Below are 24,337 nucleotides of genomic sequence, written 5' to 3'. Positions count from 1 at the left end.
AATCTCAAATTCAGCAATCTATGAAGACCTCTCTCGGATGAGATTCCTTGATCAATAAATGCAGGTCTTGTATCCATCTCTGCTGACCTGATTCATGCAAATGGGTTTATCAGCCATAGATACAGGGTTTGTTAGGATGTTGTGCTTTTACCTGGAATGATAATACTGAACACTGATACACCTTCTTTTTCCTAAACCAAAAACCACATTAGTGAAACCATAGGAAAAACATTAAAATGTTTTTACAGATCCATCATAGGATGAACAAAACCTTCCTGAACTATTCAAAACTTGCCAGATTTTAAAGACAAATTTGTAATGCCATGACACTCATGAATACAAAACACATAAGTAAGTACTCCTCTACCAAGCACAGCCAGTAAGGAATAAACACTATACAGACATCTGTGACAAATATTCATGGGACTAAGTGTGCTGGCCGCATTTGCTTTTGGATAGAACAAAACAACATTAGAAGAATCTGACTGAAGAAACATAATTATGTCCTGTTATTGAGAACTGAAAACCTTGGATGAAAGAGTTTTCTGGCCAGACACACTCAGACATATATAGAAGCTCACAGGACGCACATACACATACACCTAGTGCTGACATTATATAAGGTACAGTGTTATCAAAAGTCATTGGGAAAAATGTTAATGTTTACCTTCTATCTTGACAAGATAGGTCAAGATGACATCAGAAGGTAGGTATCTATTTGACCAATGCAGTGTATTACAACAGTTACAGTTAGCAAAATATGTATTAGGGGTGCAGTGATACCCTCACTGACAGAGGAGAGACAGGGCTGAGCATTTCGGGGACCTCTCCATTGCTGCTTGATGTGAAGAAAAGGGCTACAGCTGATGGATCATCCTCCCCCACATTTTTGCCAGGAGCCTGCCTTATTAGTTTAGCATTAAGTACATTGAACACTGTGGACCTTGATTAATATTGTTATTTGAGGTTATTGGAATTAATTGCTTCAGTCTTATTTGAAAGCATTTAAGAGCATATATTCTGCTGGCTGTACTAACATATCTGGTCTTCTATTTCCTGACGTATTTTGCAGCTGCAACAAGTTTTCTCCAAGAATGCACTTTCATCAGAAACCATACATCTTACAGCAGTCTACTGGTTTAGGTGATATTTCCTGGACAAAAAGTCCTTTTAACATGAAGTGATTACATGGATTGTGGCTAAACTTACTGTAGGTCTCCCTCTTTTTGAGATAACTTTTCTCGGTTTTGATGTAAAATTCTGAAATTAAAAGCAAAATTGACATTTTAGTCCTTAAACTATTGTAATGGATGAAGTCCATCTTGTTCACAGTAAAAACTATATGATTCAATACTTTATTAATAAAGGTAGGTACCTTTCTAATAAAGATTAGAAGGTGTATGCTGGTGTCAGTAGCAATAAGTAAAGAAGTTTAAGCATATCCCAATCAAAGCTAATTTTAAAAAGCCTGCAGATTTATTTCGTTTCATATGCATGCAAGTGCTTTGCTGCAGACTGACATTTTTAATAAGGGTCATGGCTGGAAGTTCCCTGAATAATGCTTTGAATTATGCTGCCAACAGCAAATTTAAATGTTGTTTGCATATGGCACATTAACATTTGTTTGCACTTTGTTCCATTCTTGAATCACACTGCAGACTCCGTGGCAAGCTGTCATGTTGGAGGAATTAAAATAAATGTCATGGGCAACAAACTTATGCCATGTCATACTAAGGTATCTTTAGGGCAATTTGCAATAAAGCTTAAAATAATTTATAAACTGACTCTGAATGCCTTTCATTGTGCATTGGTTTATGACAGCGCACAGAGACATGAGAAAAGTCTTTCAATGCCATTTCTTCTTCCAGCAGACCATTAGAGACAGATCTTTTTCAATTTCATGCTGAAATTCTTCAACTCTTTCCCTGCAGCTTTCACCACCTTTGCTAAATAGCATCAACGCTTACTGTCTTAGCTGGTCAAGAGTCAGTTGTCCAGATAGTCTGAAGAGACAGAGGGATGAATCATTTGGCCTGGTGTCCTGTTCTTGCTTGGTCTTGGAGAAGAAGCAAGGTGGTCCTTGCTGCTGCTTGCAGCCACCTAGGGCACAGCAGAGTCAGTGGGCAGCTCAGCGTGGAAACAGCTCAGCTCTGGAAGTGGAGGGCATGTTCCCCACTTCTTCCCCCGTCTAATAACCCAGGAAAGATTGCATTAACTGGGTACTGAATTATGCAAAACCAGGTCCAAGCTGCTAAATCTGTGTGGATACACACTGTGGAGATCCCAGTCCAGGTTATTGGCCTTTCCTCCATCGGTGTCCCTCTGCAGTGGGCTTTGCCATACCTTGCAAGCTGATGTCTGGCAGCTGACTGCTAATGCAGGCCTTGAAGTAACTCTAACAGAGACAGGTTTGGAAGACCTCACCAAAAGATGAGATCCGTTTCAATAAAGAGATTGATTGGAAAATGGCCAGGAACTATTGCAACTGTTCCTCAGCATCCAGATATTTTCATGGCACTATGAGACTCCAGGAAATTAGTTTTGTCCAGTGTCTGGCCCTTTTGTGCCACCCGGTACATATTACTGGCACAAAAACAAGTGGATGAGAATGGACCAAGAATTAACCTTAGGCTGGTCAGTAGAACTCCATTAATTAGGAAAGCAGTGAGATTCTGGAGCAGCCTTGCAGAAGAGGCACAGCAGTATGCAACAGAGGCTATAGTTGCTTATTCTGTTAGTGCTTATATTGTTCATTTTCTTAAAGAGCACGTGACTGAGCAGCAGAGTGGAAGACTGCTTAGATGTCCCATCCTGGCTGAGAAAGTTGATTTAGAGAAGAGGAGGTTCCCTCTACCCTGAGTGCTGCTGGGCTAACTCCGTCAGGAGAAACTTTTGGAGCCAAGATGTGGCAGGTGGGGCTGGAGGAGGAGGCAGAGCAGGCAGGGAGCCTGTGGCACGGGGACAGACTACAAGAGAGAAGCAAGTGGCTGCTTTCTGCAAGGAGCAGACTCACAGACAGACCTCAAAGATGGTGGAAGAAAGAGATTTGGATGCCAGAGTTATGTTGGAGCCCAGAAGCCAGAATAGTGCTGGTTGGGAAAACGGGATTGGAAGGAAGGACATACCTCCCTGCCATGGGCTGATTATAGGCTTGTTTTCTGATTTTTGTGCATTGAATAAAAAAACTGCACATGACGAGACACTATGAAAGTTTGCTGCTTTTATTTCAATGCAAGAGGTGTTTTTTATTAATAGAGCTCATGAGACCTCTAGGTATAGCAAAACAAACATCTCCTTGCTTACTGTTGTAGCCAAAAAGACTAGCACAGTCTGTTACAACCCTGCAAAGCATTAGAACTGTGGTTTGACAATAGGAATATCATTAAACATGTGCCATTTCATCAGTTTCTCAGTTAGCCAGAGCAAAGGCGTAACTGCCAAAGAGTTTACCACACCATCTGGGTTTTTTTAGTTTAAGAAAATCTCAGTATTTGTGATACTCTGTCCTTTGAGGTGACTGCTGCTTTTCAGTTCTCTAAAGAAATGTGTTATCCGTGCTCTTCATTTCAAAAATTGGTCATCCTGGTTCAATTAGTAGCAATAGGGGTGGTCAGACAATGCAGGTATTGGATAAAAATATTCACCTTCAGTGAGCTTTTGTGCTACCGCTGCAGCCAGTACAACCCCTTGTGCTTCAGCGGAGCCATATACCTGTGCAAAGCTGCGTGGACATACAGGGCTGTGTTGGACCGGGGCCTTCAGATACCCTCCTGTACCAGTGTGCCTGCTGCTGGCGACTGACAGCTGATACAGTAGACGCAGTAGGTGTGTGGGAGTCTGGAGTTTTATGGGAGCCTGCTACATAAACTGGACTCAGAACCTGAGAGAGGTCAGGCATTGGGCAGCATGCTCGGTCAGTAGGGATCTGCTCATTGAGTAAATGAGTTTAGGAGCAGGCTCTGTTAACAGTCAGGAATCCAAAAGTTGAGTCTAAAAGTTAAGTCCAAAAGTCGAGTCTAAAAGTTAAGTCCAAAAGCAGAGCAGTTTCACAATCCATAAAAACGCACCCCCCCAAAAGCTTCCACAAGAAGAGTGTCTGTGAAACAGCAGTGCAGGGAGGTAGAAAATGAAGGGATAATCTTCCCTGCTATATGTGTACTGTAGTGAAAACAGATGGCGGCGTACCAGTTTATGAGGATTATAAAGTAGCAATTAATCTTTCCTCAGACGTGGATCAATGCCTCCTTCACTCGGTGCGTCATGGGAGCACAGGGGCTCACCGAGCTCAGTCCCTGCTTACCAGGAGGTGGTGCTGGCTGGTCACCCTGCCTTGCCATCAGTTATTAAAAGCATAATTCCAGTGTGGCTTGTTGCCCTGGATGCCGGAGTACAGCAGCGTAATTTTTCAAATCACTGTAGAGCAGCTGCTACACAGTATTATTTGGATGGCATCCTAGTGACTGGAGAAACAGAGCAGTACTTTCAACTTGGAAATTATATTAAGCCGAATGTCCACCTTTGTGTTAAGAATGAGAAAAACCCACAAGTGTTTGCAGGTGATTGCAAATAATTTCAGGGGAAGAGTTGATGATGTTGGAATTCAGCTGCTTCAATTAGAAATACAAATGATAGATCAAGCACAAGCTGGGAACTCTCCTGACGTTGCTATGATGCTAGGGACAAGTCATTTCATGCTTCCTTGCTCTTGCAAAACTCGTGAGCAAATTGTTTCTGAAAGGTAAGATATTGGGGTGGTCATATGAATGCCAGAAGGCATTTATTTGCAGGTAATGTATGGCAAAGAATTTCTCTTCATGCCTCTAATATGAACCCAGAGGTAGGGCTTGATAATGAAAAGCAGAGTTTGTTTTTGGCAGTAGTCAAACAGTACAAGGAGTCTTGGATCTTTTTTCTTAGTAGAAATCTTAAACTGAGTGCATGGATGTTATGCAGACTTTGTTTACACTGAATATCCTTCTCACAGGAATGAAATATGTTCCTTAAAGAGTAGTAGAAGGTGGAAGAACTTGATTCTGACAGTAAGTGGAGAAAACCCTTGAGACAACAGAGCACATCATTGGTCAGTAAACTGTAATTTTTTTAATTTCTTGGGGTAACATGTCTCTATAGAACCGAAACTAATAATTTCCAGCTTCAGAACTGAAATTCTTCCCATTACTGGCACAAAGAGATACTTTTATTATTAATTAGCAAAACCATGAGATGATTTGGACAATGAGCAGTAGATTCTTCAGGCAAAGAGACCTCAGCAGAATAAAGAAGAAAATGCCACAGCAAAAAAATTACAAATTCATTGAAATTCATGATGGTATTTTTATTTAATTCCCAGAAAGTATGCCATCTATAATTGTCCCCTTTAGTGCATGAGTTTTTTAATAAACTTTTGTTTGTGTGTATGAAATTTTTATTATTAGAAAACTGAAGAGGCTGATGGTGTTTATCATCTCTTCTAGCTTGCTGTTAAGTTTTAATTAATGTGTATTTAATTTGATAAATTAACAAACTTATAATTAAAGGCTTATTTACTCCAGACAAACAAACAGAAAACCCTCACATGCCCCCGTCATTCTTGGCTCCACATATTGAAAATATCACTGGAATTTTGGGACCATATTTCTAGAAAAGTTATTTTTCCGTTTTCTGATTGGTATGAACTTTGTAAGGGCAGGTGACAAACAAGCAAACATCGTCTGCTTATGAATAACACTTAAAAACCTAATAAGATATGAAAAAACTTTATAAGGGGCTCAAGAAAAGTCTGTTTTCCTAGAAAAAAAAATCAAAATACAAATCATTTCTACTAAGTAAACAACAGGTAAGAAACACACAGGTCTTTGTCAATTTTCATCCACCTTATCAGAAGCTTTTCACTGGAACTGAATTTTCCCTTCCATGGAAAGGCAGCGCTTCTTACGCATGGTGCCTTCTTTCCTAGAATTCAGGTAGGTGCTCAAGAGCATAAGAATGGTTATGATTACAAAAATCCAAAAAAGCAGTTATACAGAAGTGTCTTCAATTACGTTAGTTTTATTTGGCCAGCCCATGCACAGCATTGCTGTTCCTATCCAAGCCTTGAATAATTCTGGCCCATTTCAGAAGTTTGTTGTGCTTATTTCCAGGTAACGTACAGAACATCATTGTTCTGAACATTTCTTTCTGAAACACACCTACAATTTTGCAGTGAAACATCTCTCCTTGATTCCTGTCTTTCAAAAAGCTGAACAAACACTGTTTCATCTCTCTGGCTCGCAAGCACCGTGTCGGCACAGCATGCAGATATTATCACAGTCCCATTAGAAGTAATTGCAGGCAGTAATGCAGACAATTATTTCTGACTGACTGAGTTGTTGATCTTTGCAGTTCAAGAAAACAATATGAAGATCTTCTGCCCTCTTTCCCTATCTTGTCCTGTTTAATTGACAGGCCAGCATTACTTACAATTTGCTGCAGACTGCTGTCTCCTGTCAGAAGATACTCGGAATTCAGAGCATGGTCTTAGATAGCTTTACTGCTAAGGTTAATTAACACTTCTTTTTGCTGTTACCAGGAACAGAAATGTGAAAGAAACAAGAAACTGGCATAAATGGAAATCTGCCAATTATACTCTGCAAACTTGAGTTTAGATATTATTTACTGACAGTAATAAGAAAAACAAGTTTATTATTTTGTAGAAAACATTTTTCCACGTTTCAGGTCAGTATGCATTTGTAAAGCATAAATTATACCATTTTTTCCTTTAATTCTCTTTTTTAGTAGAACAGCTTAATTTGCCTACTTTTGAGGCACCCTTAATTCTTAAATATTTCCCCTTTTATTTCTGTCTTATCTGTTAACTCTTCCCCAAAAGAGCTCCAATGTGTGCCAGTTTCATTTTTCATTATTCGATCTCTATAGAAGTCCTCATCTTCCTCTAATGATTTCTCGCCCTTTTTATGGCAATTATGTCTAAGTTTCAGTTCCTACAGTTCCACTAAGTTTCAGGACAGAAAAAAACCCCACCATCATCCTCCAATAGGTCCAGAAGATCTACATTGATATCAAGAACCATTAAAAAAGATGGTTTCAGTGAAAGACATCCACAGCTTCCCACCAGCAGAAGGATGAACTCCTTCCCACAGGTCCTTTTAGGAAAAAGAGCAAATGCTTTTGAACCCATCCACTCATGGAGATAGGGATGGGTTATGAATGTAACAGTTACAATAATTGTAATAAACCAAATAAAGCAGGATAACTTTAAGTTCAACCTTGAATTGAACTCAGGAGGGAAAATCAAAGAGAGGACACGCAGGTCACCACTCCTCCCTACTATGTTTTTGCCACACTGTATGGATGGTTGTCTATCCTGATTTTCTCAATATGAAATGGCTTTACATAAATTAAGATCCCTTTTCCCTTATGAACTGAATTGTTCTGGTTCTCTCATTATACGTTTATCCAATAGAAAAGGTGTGCCAAAGTCCTTCCTCTTCTTTTTACCTATGGCAGCTCTAACGGTGGTAGGACCATGTTTCTGAGTGTAAAGTCAAGACAATTTTAGGTAAGAGACGTGTTCAACAAACACTCTTTTAGGTGTAGCCCTAAATGAATGTGGGATCACTGACCAAAGGCTGCCCTCATGGTAGACACGTTGCACGTGATTCACAGTGAGTTTCTGGCAGATTGTGGGAACTTCATTTTAGTGTAAGTTCATTTGAAATGTGAGTACACTTCAGAAATCCCAAAAGGGAAATATACTGCAAGAAAATAGGAAAATGCCAAGAAATGGGTCTATGGAAATCAGCCTTCAGTGGGAGGAACTGGGACCCAAAATCAAGATGTTTGTAGCAGCTGTTGAAACCCATCATGTTTTCTTCAGTGTGAACCTTAGACTAATAGAGGAAGGCTGTCAGCAAAACTTTTCTGTTTAATTACTTCTTCCTCATCACAGATAGACCTTTGTTGGCAATATTCCAGAATAACCCAAGGTACTCTTCCTTGGACAACCCAGATTGTAGGAGAAAAATAGTCATTTCATTTAATGCTATCTCTGGCATAAGAAGTTGGGAATTATCTACTTCTTTAATGCTTAAAGTGAACTGAATCTTTTTTTTTTTTTTTTAACCATACAAAGCTACTGCATCAAAATGGGATCTACTAGAGCAGAGCATGATAGGTTAATTGGACCATTATTGTAGGATGATACAATGCAATTATCACTTCTGATTCTGATATAATGTGGAAGTGTAGGTTCACAGTATATTACAACCTATTGTAAAATCTCATGACTGCTATGAAATTAACCATGTTAACATTGTAATTAGGAAAAAAAATCTTAGTAGCAGTAGTGTTGGCATACCTCCAGTTCCTTAAAAATACCAAAACTGTTCTTCACAGATTTATTCTGTCTCTTTGGGACTAGACTGTAATTCTGCAAAAGGTACAATATTAGCGGTAGACTACTTTGAAGAGCTGCTCCAAGAATACACATCAAATTAAGAAGCTGACAATTCCCGAACAACCTAATATTTCAGTATTTCATTGATTTCTATGAGGCAAAGGAAGCCTCATTAAACAAATCTGTATGCATTGAGAATATCATCAGAGACTCGAAGGGCAGAAAGTCCAATCCCTCTCCCAAAGAACAGGAAGAAAGTTTTCAACTTTCATCATTCCTAACTGACATTTATCTTGCCTACACCCAAATCTAATAATGAAGATTTCAAAGCAATCCGTAGCAGTGTTTACCTCCAGATCTCTTTTAAGAATGGTGGCTATTTCCTGGGATCCATCTAAGACTAACAAGTTGCTGAACTTACTTGGTTTAAACTGGGTCCCAAAAGTGCTATGTGCCTAGAAATTTCAATGAAGGCAATGGTGACTTTTGCTTTTACACAAAAATCAGGACATTTTACTTCTCAAGGTGAGAGGTAAGATGACAAGTTTCAATTCCTAACCCAGCTAATCTTTAACACACAAAGATGCTATCCAACTAGAAATAATTCTCATACACTTCATGCTCTCATTGCAAATTTGAAAATCCCAATAGCTGAACATTTACTTTCCGTGGTGTACTTAATATTTACATTACAGACATTATTGAAAAAGAACAAGAAGGCTCTAAGGAAACTTTTGGGTTGCTGGATGGCAGCTGTGCATATTATTGTGCTCCTAAATTCCAGGCTCCAATCTAGTTGACCATTTAGGTTGGTGAAATTATTAGTTACGGTTTTTGCAGTTGTGGAGGAAAGTTATGCAGCTAAAATGAAACCCGTATTATCTCGATTGGCTGTAATGACATTTAACACTTTGAATAGGGGAAAGTAGGAGAGGTGTTCATGGGATGCTTTCTGTCTGCTGTTTGTAGAGCTGAGCAGTGTTTGAAACTCAGCAGGATGGGTATCTCCTAAGCCATTCCTGTTAATCAAGCAATTGATGCTTCTGGGAAAAGCAGGTCACTGGTCACTGGAGTTGCTCTGTGGAGTTCTGGTCTTTAAACCTTTTGGTTTCTGAATACATTTCACAATGTTCGTAAACCAAGAGGTTTAAAGATACAACCATTGTGAGACGTATGCAGGAAAATAATTATGCAGAAGTGCACTGATTCCAAACACCGCTTACACAGATCATTTGATTCATACTACCCTCTTGATAGCACTTTGGTAAATTTTCTGCCTCCAAGTGCAATAGTGTTCATTGCTGTTTCTCCAGACACTGGAATCCGAAGATGCAGTTACATTAGTATCCATGTGCATGGATTGTGAAAGATGCCCGTCCTTTTGATGGGAAGGCATACAAGGATACACAAAGTTTCGAGCTATTAAGAATTTAGGATGAACACAAGAGGAGATAGAACAACAAGCCATGATGGGTACTTTCCTGTTCAAGCAATAGGAAAAAAATGGGGTCCTGAAGGACCTGAGCAACCTGACCAAACAGGGCAATTGCAACATAAATTGGCATTGTTTGAGCAGGTGAATAGGACCAGATGACCTCCAGAGATCTCTTACAAAGTAAATTACTCTTTGAGTCCATAGGTGTATTTTTATAACATAAAAAGCCTCGAAAATTGCACTGCACAAGGCCTTAGAAGGCCATTTAGTCCCTCCTCTCCCAGTGCAATATGTCACCTGTTCCTGTTTCTCAGAACTGAAGTACTGGGAATATTCTCAGTGCCTGGGCATTTTTACAGCCTCGCAGAAATCTGTTCCAGTGTCCAAGTATTCTTATTATTAAGATTTTTTTCTTGGCATCAAATCTGAATCTTCCTTGAAATAATGTAAGCCCATTGTATTTTGCCCTAAACCCAATGCTAACAAAGCTTGTTTAATTAATCTTTCATTTTGCAGCTACCTTTTCTGTACATCTGTACAGCTGTACATCACCTTGGGCTCCTTTTCCCTAGACTAAGCAACCCAGATTTCTTCAGTCTACAGGACATCTAGACTTCTGATCATCCTTCTTGTTTCCTTTGAACCTTCTCTAATTAGTCAATGTATCTCAGGAAAACAAAGCCCCGGCCTGGACCCAGTCTCACAGGTGAGCCTCTCCCAGTGCTGAGCAGAATGGAGATTATTTGAACAGTTTAAACAATAATGCTCCTCTTTGTAGATCACGATACAATTTTACCATTTAAAAAACTGCTTAATATCACTGACTCAACTTCAACTGTAAGCATGTTAAAACGTTACCCACACTTCCAAAGTTCACAAACATTTTTGAATTATCACATTGCTATTATTACATCCTTTGGTGAGACACAGCTCTCTGCAGCAGCAAACAGAAATTATAGGAGACCATTGGCTGCAATGCTGTGGTACTCAGAAGGGCTGTATTTCAAAGGAAAATGTGATCATGGACTTTCCTATACGCCTCCCTGTCCTAGGGAAATATATGACCTCTTCTGAAAGGGGAGCAATGGGTACTTACAGCTGAGTAGTAATATCTTAGCATGTATTTTCAGTTAATTATTGCAAATACTGGGTGTTGTTTTGTCATCTGTTATCAGGAAGAACAGCAGGCTACATTAAATTTTCTGCTCATTGCAAAGGATTAAAAAAACCAGCACAGTTGTTGTACCTGGTTGGATTTCCTTATTAGCTACAGTACTTTTTATGTTGTAATTTTTATTCTGTGTTCTCTGCAACCAAATGCAATTGTTAACAGTCATATTCTGAGGGACATCTAGAAATAATGAAGAAGCCTTGAAATGCTGCCTTCCCTACCAACAAAACACTATCACTTAAATGAATGCTTCTAGGAATGCCTCAGGAGTACTATGCACAGGATAGATCACTTCAGATTAGTTAAAATAATGATGCCTCATAGAAACCTTTTTTAGCTCTTTCTAGCTCAAACTGTGGTAAAAAAACAGTGAAATATTTGCCTTCAAATCCATTAGTAGTCATTGGATGCTTTCCTCCATGAGGAAAACTGAGACCAGGGGGAATTGCGAGGCCAGTCTGCAAGAGATCTATGGCAGAATGGAGCATGTCTAATGAATCCTGGTCTGAAAGATGCAGAGCTATTGTTCAGTTAAAGAGCTGAAGGACAAAAGGTGGCTATAAAGCTAAATGAGACAGGCCACACAATACTACGTTTAGGTACATGCTGTTTCTAAGGTGTTCAGATGAAGGAAGGTGTGTCAAGGAGAGTAGGAAAGCCATCAAATAGCGGGAGTGCCGATATTGCGGACATCATACTGAACTGTGAGGCAAAAGAAAAGCCTCCCATTCATCTCATAAATTGTCTATAACAGTGACCCCCAGAGTCCTGGTTTATATTACTACCAACTTTCACAACTTTTCCTGGAGCACTGGGCATCCTTTGTCTTGAACTTTTAACTGAAAACACATTTTTTTACATTTTCACAGACACCAGTGGCTGTGGATTATAGTCGTGAAGTTGTTAATACAAAGAGATGTAGATTAAAAAGCTCCTGCTGTCTCCTGTGGGTATAGAAGGCAAACTAAAATTTGGGTCCAAACAAATGTTTCGTAATGTTGGCATTTTTAAATACCTATATAAACAATATGGGTAAGATAACTTCCAGGACTTAATAGCAAATAAGAAAATTCTTAGTATTTACAGCTATAATTCAATATATGTTACAGAGATTTATTTTATTTGCACAAAGGTATAAATTTGCTGATAATTTCAAACTGTTTGATCCAAAATCGGGTGCAGACTTTTTTTCCCCTCTTTTTTTTGACTGTTGGTTGTTGGCTGTTTCAATCCTTTCGTATGATCCGCGGGAGTCCTTCACCCATTCATTCATTCTTCCTGCAATATTAAGCATCCCATCACTAGCGTTCGTCAGAGTCTAGGTAAAAGGAAGACCAGAAGAGACCTGACTCTGAGATATATGCACAGGCAGAGCAAGCCAGGGGTTGCTGCTGGGGAGAGTACTGACAGCTGCAACTGAGAGGCAGGAGAGAAAAGACAGGGCAGCAGAGAGCCCAGGAGCCAGGAGGTGAAGCCACTCACCTAATGCAAGGAAGACCTTAGAGGGGGCATCGCAGGGCACCGGTCTGCAGGCAGGAAACACTCTGAAACATCTCAGCGAGCCAGTCATTTTCTCCATTATGATTTCACTGCTTGATTCCACTTATTGATGGAAAGCGGTATTTGTTCTGGAAGTTAGTGTTTTGAAAACAAGAGTCTGGCAAAGTCATAAGCTGAGTAGATATGTGGATGCATCTAATAGTGTGCATGGCATAGCAGAAAAAAAAAACAAATAAAAAAGCAATATATCTGGTCTTCTAATTTTAAAAAGTTCAATATTATTTGAAAAACAAAAACTTTAATACATAAATATCATAAATATGTAAATATGTGTGCAATTTTTTAAACACCAGATGAAAACCTTCATTGGTTCTGAGTGTGGAAATTCCATGAGCATCTTCCACCATACATAATATGAGGCTACTAATTTTATCTATCTTATATAAAGTCAGATGTTTACAGTTAAATTCTTCCTGCTGCATCTGTGTTTCATGCTACGTTTTAATGAAAAACAGGTGTAAATGACCTGAGGCTCACTTCATTGTTCTAGAGATAAGATGAGGAGCCAAAAAAAAAATTGATTTGATGGATTGCACAGTTCTTGACAAGCTGTACTGTTAGTGATTATACAGCCCTCCCCTTTTTAAAAGCACTGCAAGCGTCACTGAGATGTCTAGCTGGAAATAGGCAGTCTACACAAGAAATTTTAGAAGTTTTCTTGCTGCTTTGATTTAGATTAATGTGGGCTAATCTTTAAGAATGAAAATGAGGTTTTATCTGTTAGGAAAAAATAACGTTGTCCTTAATAATCACTCATCTAAAACTTATTTCGTTAGCTCCAATGATTCATAAGGAATCCACCTCCTGCTCCGAAAGTGGTATTAACCCCCCCGCCTCCAATTCTCAGAGACATTTTATTAGATGATGTGGAACTGAAAAAATTAGAACAGGCAAATACCTCCAAAATATTTGCAGCAAATGTCAGATTCTGTAAAAAAGGTATGAATGAAAATTTGATTAAGCTCATTTTATTTTTATAACTCTACAGAAGATTCAAAAAATCTAGAATTCACTTGTTGGTATATATAATTTTTCACCTCTTTTGTATTATTTCCATGGAAACGTAGACCCATATTTCATTGTTAGTCTGGGTGACTGAGTCAGGTAATTCACTCAGGTGACCATTGTGCTTCACATGTCCCCGGTGACTCAGGTATCTTCCAGGTGAGAGAGGAAGTAAAACAGAAATTTCTGTAGCTGGACCATCAGTCAGTCAAGACTACATGTAACCTTTTGATATGGAGATAAAGGAGAGATATTTCATCATTTCCTCCAGGTGAAGAAAGCAGTGTATTACTGCTGTGGCTAAGTTTAAAATGATGAGTGGAATCAAGAAAACCCAGAAGGCATCTGCAAAGTGAAATAAAACTAGTCATCTCTAAATTGTAAAAGTTTCTTTTACTTTCTCTTTAGCCATACAGGCTAAATTTTAAGATGGATCCTCACGGAATCAAGTGAGGCTAAAGGCTGGGGATCCTTCAAGGTCCTGAAAACTCTGTGTAGGTGACAATGCTCCAGCGCTGGGCAGGCTGGTGTGGGCTCTGACTAGCTGATAATGGAGTGCCCTGGCGTTGCCAGAGCAGTCAGAGCAGACTTTGAGGCCGTCCCACTGTGGGGATCAGCTGCTTCTGTTAAGAATGGCTATAATATTCTAACATTTTCAGGTCCTGTATGAAGGGTTTGTGTCATGCATATGTGATGCGAATGCCTGGATTTTCTTGATGTTTTTGAATATCTGGAATGACAGAAAAGGTATTCTTTTTCTTATGCCTGGTTTTGTTTCCCACATATGTGGTATCAGATTATATTTGACTTTGCAAAAAGGTGCTAGAAAAGAGATTCACAAATGTGAATCAACAGTGAAGATCCACCATTATTATTATTGGAGAGTCAGACACACTCTCTTTCCAGGACTGATGGTCTTCATCTACTGAGTGCATCTGGGACCTTCTGAATCTGGCCAATAAATGGAGATGGGGTTGAGAGCTTCTCCTCTTCTTCATGCGTTTTAACAAAGCTGATGGACTTGGAGCTTGTGAGCTGCTCAGCTGCACAGCAGTAAGTGTTCCCAGCAATATTATTTACCACCTTGTGCATTTTGGAATCTGAAGGTCTGAATGCAGGAAAGCGGGGAAGAAAGAACAGACACTCATTTGGTCTTGTGGGTGAAATGTGGTTTTTAAAGGGAAATACTGCTTATATCATACAAGTTTTGGATTTCCTCTGGAAGAAATGGCTAATTGGGAAATGATATTATTCTGAAACAACTTGCCGAATTTTCAAAGTTCAGATTTAGTACTACATCTGAAGAGTTCTCAGTGACTCTCAAAGTGGTTTGGACCTAGGAGATTTGGATTTCTCAGTGTTCCCTGGCAGCTGTCCTGAAACAAGATTTCTGTCAGAGAAGTATTGCAGTGATGACCCAGAAGCACTAGTCTTCAGTCAGATTGTGTTCATCAGATTTAGTGATGACATAATCAGAGTAATACTTACAGATCTTTAGCCAGATCGACACAGCATCCCACATATAAATTATATTACCTTGTTTATCCAAATAGGATTTCTGCCTTGTAGCTTTAATAGCATCTTCATAGAATCATAGAATTGTTGGAGTTGGAAGGGACCTTAGAGATCACCTAGTTCCAACCCCCCTGCCCTGGGCAGGGACACCTCCCACTACACCAGGCTGTTCAAAGCCCCATCCAGCCTGGCCTTGAACACTTCCAGGGATGGGACATCCACAACCTCCCTGGGCAACCTGTTCCAGTGTCTCACCACCCTCACCCTTAGAATTTCTTCCTAATACCTAATCTAAATCTTCCCTCTTTCAGTTTAAAACCATTACACCCTTGTCCTATCACTACACTCCCTGATAAAGAGTCCCTCCCCATCTTCCCTCTAGGTCCCTCTTTAAATACTGGAAGGCCGCTATAAGGTCTCCCTGGAGCCTTCTCTTCTCCAGGTTGAGCAACGCCAGCTCTCTCAGCCTGTCTTCATAGGAGAGGTGCTCCAGCCCTCTCATCATCTTTGTGGCCCTCCTCTGGGCCAGCTCAAACAGGTCCATGTCCTTCACGTTAAGTTATTTTTCTTGTAGAATAAGTCTAGGTTTGTTTCCATGGCAAGTCATCCTGAAAAGTGTTTTGTAGCTCTTTGTTGGGAAAAGGTGCATTTCATATTACAGATGTTTGCCACATGTTGAGATCATGTAGTGACTCAGACAGGGTTCCAGTAATGTCCTAAATTTCATAATGGGGCAGGAAGCCCTAGAGAAGTTCACAGCCATGCAAGAACTGGGCAATCTTTCCTGTGAAGGATATTTTAGGGAGCAGTGCTTTTGTGGGACTGAACCAGTGTTTAGCATATGACTAAGTGGGAAGTTATTTTGAGGACATGTGTTAAAAACTGATGGCAAATAAACAATATGGAAGAGACTATACTGCTCTGTGAATTTGTTGTGAAGGATCAGAGACATCATGAATAATGTTCCATCACAAGAAAGGAAATTAAATGAAGGAAGACTGTTCAAAAGAAAATACAGGAGAAAAAGATCGATGTTTGCTAAATGGAAAAGACGAGCATTTTTATTCAGAGATATCTTTTTTACATTTCTAAAAAGTTGCTTCAAAAGCAATTATAACAAAAAAGTAAGCAAAGGTCTGAACTCTCCCTTTCCTCTCTCTGCATAGTTATTCATCTTTTCCCAATGAACATGAGTTTTAATTCAAGTCAGAACACAGACTTGTTTTGATTGCATTATGAGGTAAATCAAATCTTAAATAGTCACAATTCCTCTTGACATCAATATGAGTTCTGTATGAAGATGTAGAAATCAGTGGTGCAGATCAGGGAAGAGAATTTAGATTTAAAAAACAAAATAAGTAAATAGAAAATATAAAATATATTCCTGGCAGTGTTTCTGTAAAATAAAAAATAAAAAGAAAATCAACATTGATATAGGCCAACATTCATGAGCTGAATATAGAATATGTAAGTGAATTTAAGTATGTAAAGCTTCCCTTGTGAACTGAGGGTAGTTTCTATTTCCAGCATTGAAATTAGGTAGCAACGTAACAGAAGGATGTGGTCAGAGTATACATAAAATAAATCTTTTAAATTTTCTGCACTGCTTGTTTACAAAAAGTACCATCAATGATATACTATAACCCTTCAAATACTAAAACCAAGTTGTATGAATAATTCATAGAAACATCTTCAGTAGTACTCCAAAGGGACCAGTTAGGTCCACTAGGTAAATAAATCTAATTTTTTAAAAGTCTGCAAGCAACTTACTTGTTAGCAGGACTTGTAAGAGTATATCACAATTTAGTTTAGTCTGAAGTACATTTGATTATCCTCCTAGGTTAAGCGCAATAGGGAAGATGATTCATTAATTATGCACTGATTACCATTCATCTTAACTTGGTGATTCTTATTTGTTTCATGTTCCAGTTACTTTGTGTTATCCCCACAACGGATACCAGAGGATAGCCCCACATTAAAAGACTCAAATAGCCATACTGACACAAGGAAGACCTCAGCAACCTAGCAAAATTTTCGTAAAAGAGAAAGAAGAAATAGATAGTTAACTGAAACACATGATCTTTGGGTTTAATTAAAAGACATGAATTGCTTTCTCAATACCTGTCAGACGTACCTGTCAGACCTGTACTACTCAGACAGTACCTGTCCGTAGCATACATACACTTTCAGTTGAGCTTTCTCCATCTTGGAGAGCATGAGGTTTGATTCATGTGACGCAGCTGGAATTCACTGTATGTAATGGCTTAGGTGGGAGAGGGTAAGGCAGGCTGATGCTGGAGCTATCTGAAGGTTTATCTGAACTGGAGCTATCTGAAGGTTTTCTAGAAGGCTGCCTTCAGGTGCCCAAAAAGGTTCCCACACAAGTGAATTGCAATTCTGAGCTTAAATACCGTGAAAATTGACACATCCATTGTCATCTCCTTCAAGATCTGTTCAAGGAGATGCTATGTAAGAGCTACATATTTGCTGTGGTGGTGGCATTTCCTCTGCATGTGTAGTAAAAATACTTTCCTTGACCAATTTTTTTTTCTTCCTACCTAATTTTTGGTTGGCATCCAAGAGAGTAGAGCTAGAAGTGACAATGAATTTTGAAATATCAGATCTGGCAGCCAGGCATAAGAGCTGCCTTGGCTTATACCAACAGACAGAGGTTAGAGGACCTTTCTGAGTCTCAGTGAAAGCTTCACAGGCTTCAAAGTTTTTCTCCATCCTGTTTTGCCAGATCAAATTTGGAGGGCATCCTGCACTGTACAGGAACTTTTATTCATGCTATAGGGAGGATTTTCCTAAAAAAAAAAAGGAAATGATCCAGGCTGGGTAATTTTTTTTATGATGCCTTCTTCTCAGTGCCATTAACTGTAATTTATAGGGTTTGTTTTGTTTTATTCTATAAATGTTTTTCCATTTCTAAGCCATAGAAAATTAGACAGAAATGTGTATTTTTTAGCTTGGAGGACCTCAAGTTTAAGAGAAAAGACAAAAACTCAGGATGCTGGCAGTCCAGGTTCCTTGTGTCTCTAACTGGACCATGGAAACAGTCTAAGTGTATCACTAAGGGTCTGTAGCTATGCTTTAGGTGCTTATTACTCCTGGTCTATATTTGCTTAAATAAACTTGAAGGTTGTCTTTCTATATTGGTGTCAGTCTTTAGCTTGCTATCACGAATAATCCCACAACACTACAACATTAATTACTGGGTGGTTAACATCTTTCTTTCAAAAAATCGGTACTGTTCTTGTCTTTTTTAATACAGATACCAAGAGCTGCAAGACGATCTTAGTATTTTAAGGTTATGTTGTTAGGAAGCCTTTGGGTTTGTTGATTTTTTTTTTCTTTTTGTCTCCTGTTGTGCACTAATGATTACTGAAGCAGCAAATGCTGAACACTCCAATTTTAGCAAAATATACTCTTTTATGATTCTAGGATGTTGTTAGGGTACACTACCTACCACCCAGAAGATTTTGGAAGAGGCAGTGACTACCTAACTATAAAATAAAACTGTGGAGATGACTGAAACCTTGGCATAAGCAACCTTTACTGAATTTACTTAAAAACAAAGCAGGGGTTTTTTTTGTGTATAAGAGCTTTGACGCAAACCTGTTTAACAAGCCGAATACTTATAATGTCTGAAAGCTCCAATGAAACTCCAATTGACTTTAATTTGGCTCATACTTTGGCAGGAAAGGAGAAAAGCCTGGGAGAATGACCTTTGCTTATTCCCTAGAGTGTAAACAATTGAGAGATAGATATGAACAGATCCACATTCTCTGTAGGAGCCTTTTTCTCCTCTCAGCACATACTGTGTAATGAATGTGTAACTCACATTGGTGTCGATAGTAATTATGTTCATGCTCTTGGAGGGAATGGAAATTTTAAATTGATAACTCTTCATAATATCTCCTTACAACTGTTTTTTAGGCCACTGTTCAATGCAGTGAGTTAATAAGCATTAGTCAAATTCCTGTTGGGGCAGTAGCAATAATACAGGTAATATGTTTAATAGAAACTTGTTGCTTAATTACTTTCCAAAGTGAAAAGAGTTTAGCTAGAAGATGTGTTTTGTAATAATTTTTTCTTTATATTACGTCTCTATCATTCAGTAATGGTTTTGTCAGTGAATACCACCAGATGTGGGAAGATCATTTAACCATTGGATTAACAAAAGTTTCATACAAAAAGCAAAGTGAGAGAATACAAACTTGCATGGTTAAGCATTCCAGTCAGGAAATGTATGGGTAAGCTTCATTTTACCCCATAGTGATTAATGCATTATGTTACAGCCATTAATTATATGATCGTATACCACTTCTTGAATAACACAATTTTCTTCAACACGTTTTAAATATACTGGTTTATGCAATTTTTCTAGTGCTATCTATTATTCTGTGTATGCTAGAAAGAATGCAAGAAAGTCTTTTATATAAAATCACATAGCATGCTAATGTGGCTCAATAAATTTACAAGTAAATCACCCTTTCTGGAACAGTTCATCTTTGCATCTCAGACAGCCTTACAGGTGTCTGAGACATAACTCGGTGGCATTTTAATTCCTCTAGGTCCTGAGCACATGACCCCGTGACAGGATGTATTACTGTCACAGGCAAAGAGCTGCTCTAACATTAAGAAACAATCGTAGCTCTAATATTGCTAATGACTTAGAGGACACCTCAATCATAGATGTAATATTGCGAATGACTTAGAGGATACCTTGCAGATACCTCTATTCACAGAGAAAACTGATTATGAATGTGCATACCAATAACATGTAGCCTGTGTGCCTGGAGTCAACCCATCTTTGGATCTTTCCTCTGCTTTTGAAGTTTAATAGACTCCTTATCAGAGGAATACCCATATTCTGCCTGCCTAGGTGGCTGCAGAGCTAGCAGTGAGTTACTGGAATGAAGAGACTGAGATCTCTCCCTCTCTATGCTGCACGACAGAAACCGAAGATGTTCTCAGATGTGGTACAAAAAGCACTTTCCCTCCCAGTAGCTAGAACTGTGGAAAAGAGAGGGGGAAAGCGCTTATGCACCCACACATTCACACGTTTCCTCTTGATACTCCTCTCTAGTGAATGCTAGAGAAAAAAACAGAAGTGAGAGACAGTTTCGTGGTGTGAAAAACCACAAAACGAACTTTTCAGAGCACACATCAGTATTTGTTTGGTGATGTTGATACCTTATTGCATACTCTATGCCATAGTAACAGCATGTTGCTCTGTGACTAAAGAACTTTGCAGTCCAAATGCCACAGGTAAGTGTTCAAATATCACCTGGAACAAAGTATTTTGCCCTTTCTATTCTGGTTTGTTTTGTTTTTTTTACAGTTAACAGTACTGAAAATGAGTATGTGCCTGCATTTTGGATTTGCTAGGGGATGGCTAATCCTGGTAAGGTAGAAGCAGCACAAGCAGGACACACATAATTATCTAAATCATCTACATTTTGTACTATGATTGTTTTCAACACGCTCTTCACCAGGCATATAAAATTAAAAGATCAGTTTAAAGAAACTCTTGTAATTTGTTTTTAATAAATTAAGCTTTACGTCTTTTTTTTAGTCTGCATACATGATTACACCGCTCTGGATCTCAGCACCCTTATGGCTAGATCAGATGCCATATTGTCAAGTCTATTTAAAAATGTTATTTTGAATAAGCTTGATAAGCATTAAATGGGGTAAAAAACTGTTTTATTGCAAGCCAGGAAGAATGCATACTTCATTAAATATCAAAGACCAAAATTTACAAAATAATACCAGCAGAACAGAAGCAAGTTCAACCTACAAGTATTAAGGGAAGACATGATTAAACTAATTATGATGCGCAGCATTAGTCATCGTTACTACACAATTCTGCTGTCTGCTAAAGTCTCTAATCTACAGTAGAAGTAAGATATTTTGTTCATCGTGTTAATATATAACATCTGGAACAAAATAATTACTGCAAATGAAATCAAGAAGTGTGACAGAATTTTCATGTGTGTGTATATATATATCGGAAGCAAATGTTCGCTAGATAAGTCATCTTATTATAACAGAATTCTTTGTTAGTCATCCTATCAGATATACATTAGATAAATCTTTTGTATAGTTTTTTCTTGCTGCTGTTTCTGTCAGAACTTAAAACATTTGAAATACTAAAGCTGAGTTAATGTTGGTCAGACTTTGAAGTTGGCTACCAAATTCAAGAGACATAGATTTGACACGAACCACTCGGTGGATAAGGCTGGATGGCCACACTCAGAGGCCAGGTGGCAAGCAGTGACGAGTGGCTTTCCTCAGGGTGTGGTACTCGGACCTGTGCTGTTTATCATCTTTGTTGGCAACACGGTTGGCAGGATTGAGTGCACCCTCACCAAGCTGTGTGATGTGGTTGACTCACTGGAGGGAAGGGATGCCATCCAGAGGGACCTGGACAGGCTTGAGTGGTGGGCCCATGCAAACCTCATGAAGTTCAACAAGGCCAAGTGCAAGGTCCTGCACCTGAGTCATGGCAATCCCAGGCACAAATACAGGTTGGACGGAGAATGGCTTGAGAGCAGAAAGACTTGGGGTGTTGGCTGATGGAAGCTCAACGTGAGCAGGTAATGTGCACTTGCAGCCCAGAAGGCCAACTGCGTCCTGGGATGCATCAAAAGAAGCTTGGTCAGCATGTTGAGGGAGGTGATTCTACCCCTCTACTCTGCTCTGGTGAGACCCCACCTGGAGTACTGCATCCATCTCTGGGGCCCCCAACAAAAGAAGGACATGGACCTGTTGGAGCGGGTCCAGCGGAAGGCCACGAAGATGATCAGAGGGCTGGAGCACCTCTCCTATGAAGACAGGCTGAGAGAGTTGGGGTTGTTCAGCCTGGAGAAGAGAAGGCTCCGGGGAGACCTTATAACAGCCTTCCAGTACCTAAAGGGGGCCTACAGGAAAGATAGAGGTCCTCCTTATGAGGGAGTGTAGAGATAGAATGAGACGTAATTGTTTTAAACTGAAAGAGGGGAGATTCAGATTAGATATTAGGAAGAAATTCTTTACTGTGAGGGTGGTGAGGCACTGGAACTGGTTGCCCAGAGAAGTTATGGTTGCCCCATCCTTGAAAGTATTCAAGACCACGTTGCATGGGGCTTAGAGCAACCTAGTCTAGTGGAAGGTGTTCCTGGCCATGGCAGGGGGGTTGGAACTAGATGGCCTCTATGGTCCCTTCCAACCCAAACTATTGTATGATTCTGTTCTATGATTCCATTATTACCTTCAGGTTTTTGTTTTGGCATTTTTACCTTCACTATAATTGGACCTTTTACAGAGACTGTACTCTTTAGTCATTTATATTTGGCAGTATATTGAAATACACTTGGCATTGTTAACAAACATCCAACAATTATGATAATCTGACATACTATTTTGAAAGTTATATTGAATTTTCTCTTCTTATAGACACTAATTGCATATTTGAAGTGATGGATTTTGTTTCTCAGAAGCGTGCTTCTGGATCACTTATCATAATTTGAGAAAGTGGTATGGCCTTATTTCTTCCATTTCTTAGGTTTCCAAAAACGCATACACAGAGCAAGCAAACATAAATCACATGCCATCAACTAACTGCTATAGAACCATTTACATGGAAACAGGGTGATTCTGTCCTATTTTCTACACAGTAGTTAGTGCTTAAGAAACTCAGGTGGAATAGAGAAATGACTGAATTAGTTCATATTTGATGTAATTTATTATATTTAGTATGATTATTAAGCTTTGGTGTATGCCTGGGGAACCACAGGGATGTGTTATTTAGCCTCTTCACTAGAAGAACAGCATTTCCCTCTCATCTTTCTTCACCTCCCCGCACCATTTTACTACAAGCCCCTCGTCCCATCCTGGATGGGAGTCCTTGACTCCCATTCATCTGCCACACTTCTGCTGTCAGAAGTGTCCTGTGAGAGATAAGAGACGAGTGACACTGGAAAGAATCACATCAGTGCAACTCGATGTACACAGCTCATCCAGAAATTGCTGCAGATCGATGGCTGAACTGCTCGCAGCTCTGCTCCTGCACAGGAAGGGCACACCGGGCAGAGCCTGTGTACACCCAGGCACAGTGCTTCCAAATGGGTCCTCCTGGTCTGCAGAGCTGTGAATCATCCCTCACCATCAGCTGTGCATTTTATAGACACTATTTAACTGTGGCTGAATGACGACTTAGAGACTTACAGTACTCAAAACAACTACAAACCATTTTTTATTTATTTTTTTTTAAATGGGAAGAGGGTGAGGAGAGACTGTGTTGCAAGAACTTTTCCACACGTTCTAATTCATGGAAAAGAGGTGAAGGATGCACTGAAATCTACCTTCCCCCGCTCTATATACACCCAGCATGACCTGCCATCCTCCAGGTTTGAGCCTTCGGAGTTTTGAGAAGAGAGCTATTCCAGTGATTGCTGCTATTACTTAAGTTAGTATCGGTAAAACACAATTAAATGGTCGGGTTCTTTTAAAGAACTTCCCGCAACTTTGATTTCACTTAGGGGTATAGTTATTTGGCATTTCAAATAGCCATGGAGTGCAGAAAATGGCCACTAGCAGCTAAATCTTAGAAAGCAGACTTTCAATTAGGTTTTCTCCAGTTAGAAAACTTACATAAACATTCAGTTACTTCCCTCCCCCGCCCCCCCCAAAAAAAAGGAACATTTATAGGGCTTTAAAAGCATGTCATGTCACAAAACCCATGTGAACAGCCTTATCGTAAAAATACCTGCTGTATTCAGTGATTTCTGCATTAGAAACTCTGCAAGCAGCCCTGAGATTCCCCACACTTTTAAGCAGGTGGCAGTGTAGGTTAGAGAGACATAGATTTTTTCTGCAGCTGATAGAAATTGTCGCTTTCCAATTTCTCCATTTATCTTAACCCAAGGTAACAATATTACCAGTGTTATTGGGTTCCTATCTAGATGGGAGCAGGCACAAATTTTGAAAAGTATTTCTTTGTTGACTCAAAACTATTCCGTTATTTTCAGATGCAGCTTTGTGAGTTCTGTTTCTCAGAACAAGACACTGCAGTAAGAGATGTAACACAACCTCTCTTCTTTAATATGTCAGCAGGAGGACCTATCTTCTGAAGAGGTTAGAGGATGTTACAGTGCAGTGATTCAGCACCAACACTCAGTGTTTACTGTTAAACATTGATAGTTTTAATAAAAACAAATTCTGTGGCCTTTCTCCTACTGGACCTTCATTTATGCTACTGAAACAGACT

The sequence above is a fragment of the Larus michahellis genome, chromosome 1 (assembly GCF_964199755.1).
Source record: "Larus michahellis chromosome 1, bLarMic1.1, whole genome shotgun sequence".
NCBI lineage: Eukaryota > Metazoa > Chordata > Aves > Charadriiformes > Laridae > Larus > Larus michahellis.
This window is presented reverse-complemented; position numbering follows the sequence as displayed.